This window comes from Pleurodeles waltl, chromosome 10 (assembly GCF_031143425.1).
Source record: "Pleurodeles waltl isolate 20211129_DDA chromosome 10, aPleWal1.hap1.20221129, whole genome shotgun sequence".
NCBI classification, from domain to species: Eukaryota; Metazoa; Chordata; class Amphibia; order Caudata; family Salamandridae; genus Pleurodeles; species Pleurodeles waltl.
The window spans coordinates 54,135,632-54,137,822 of record NC_090449.1 but is presented as its reverse complement, the minus strand read 5'-3'; the positions used below and the strand labels follow the sequence as shown (position 1 = coordinate 54,137,822).

The 2,191-nt window shown below is 40.9% G+C and overlaps 1 pseudogene; it reads left to right on the top strand.

The window, feature by feature from the left end:
* The first annotated feature begins 381 nt into the window (after positions 1-381).
* On the top strand, positions 382-1,315 carry LOC138262369 (olfactory receptor 1E5-like; annotated as a pseudogene).
* Positions 1,316-2,191: the final 876 nt, after the last annotated feature.

The window sequence follows — 2,191 nt, the reverse complement described above, 5'->3', positions numbered from 1 at the left end:
ACACATACCTGTGGTGAACTACCATAGAAAAGTGACGGTGTTTAGAATTAAGCGTCAGTGATGAGTACTAGTAAAACTGACACAAATGTAAGCACTGCATATCATGCTATTACAAGGTGCATTTAATATATTTTTCCTTTTGGGGGATTACAGGCAGTTTGGTGTCTTCATAGTACTAAACAGTTTTTTGAATAAAGCTGCCTCTTATCATCATTTCGTGTGGCCCCAGCAGTACTCTACACTGTTTGTGTGAATGCTATTTTGCATGCACAAAAATAATATTTGCAATTGGTTCATGTGTTTTTGGTTCCATCTAAAGCAACAAAGACACTTTTCTAATAACTCTTCCTTCGAAACTTTCAGACCAAAAAAAATCAAAGGATGAATGGGAAAAATCGAACATCGGTGACAGAGTTTGTTTTGTTGGGGCTTTCTGACATCCCAGAACAGCAGTCCCTACTATTTACATCTTATTTAATCATATACCTTCTGGCACTGTTTGGAAACATGCTTATAATGATGGTGATTGCCCTGAGTTCACAGCTGCACCAACCATGTATCTTTTCATTAGCGCATTGAACTTTGTGGACATTGGCCTCATCTCAGACACTGTCCCCAAGATGCTCACCAACATCTACACCAGCAAAAAGTCAATTTCCTCTATGGACTGCATTGCCCAGCTGTTATTCTTTGTTTTTTTTTGCAACTGCTGAGTGTGTGCTTTTGGTGGTGATGGCTTATGACCGCTATGTTGCTAGCTGCTTTCCCCTTCGCTATCCAGTAATTATGAGACTTGCGTTTGTCTTTGGATGGTATCCTCTGCTTTTGTAGTAAGCTTCCTGCATGCACTGTTGCACACGCTCTTGCTTGCGGGCCTCCCTTTCTGTGGATCTAACCAAATTCTCCACTACTTCTATGACATTGCTGCTCTTCTGAAGTTGCCCTGTGTGGGGACGTCTCCCAATGAACTTATCATCTTCACGAAGGTTCCCTTGTTGTGATGCTCCCCTTCTCGGCAGCACTGTTTTCCTACGTGTGCATTGTGGTGGCCATCCTGAAAATAAGCTCCACAGAAGGGTGGCACCGGGCTTTCTCCACTTTTTCATCACACCTCACCATGGTTACCTTGTTCTATGGTACTCTTGTATTTATGTACTTTCGACCCTCGTCCAGTTATTCCCTGATCCAGGAAAAATTTGTGACTGACATGTAGAATGTTCTAGCACCAACACTCAACCCTTTCATCTACAGTCTTTGGAATAGTGAAGATAAAAATGCATTGAGAAAGTTAACTTCTGGAGAAAAGTTGATATGATCAGTTAGACAGGTTTGACTTAGAGTGAGACTTGTATGTATCTCATGTTTCATACTGTTTGCATATTTATTTACTTGTACTTATGGTCCGATTCACTAAGATTTCTGCAGATTTCGATTTTTTGTGAGTAGAATGTTGTTTCTCTGGTGCAGCATAAAATGCAAATGCCTTCAAATAGCTGCCCACTGTGAACGAATGAGTGAGAGAATTATTTTCTGGTATGATGCAGAGTGAACAAACTTGCTTTTAGGGAGAGTTGTGGGTGTGGGTTTAATGTTACTGTGACTATACCTATATTGAATGCAATGAAGCTGGTATTCGCCTTCCCTTGTTGGTGATATTGAACCTTCTACAGCAGATGGGTTTCGAAATTTAAACTCCATTCCGGTTAAATCTTCAGTATGTCCCTGGAGATGTCCCACAATAATCACCACCTAACCTCTCTACTGCATTTGCATGGAGGGAGACATACTTAAAAGTGTCTTATTGCAAGGAACATGCACTTTTGAATAAATCATTGTGTTAGTCATTTCAATTCTTGACTGCACTTTTCCACACTCCATTTTGTGAAGAGGCTTCAACCTCTGAAACGGAACGTGACGCAAGTGCAGGATGTGATGTGCAGTGCTCAGATCCATTACAGCGACAAGCTACAAATCAAGCATTTAAATTCTCCTGCACTCTCCTCCAATATGGCTATACCTGGCATCTCAGCTAGCACTTGGTGATCTTAACCTACTACAATCACACAACATGAAAACAGGTTGTAAATATCACCAACCACAAGTTTACCCAGACGTGGAGCCAGTAAGTATTCATTAGGAAGGTGGACCACTCAATGTGTATTGTGGAAAAGTCTACTTAATTCAAAGCAAG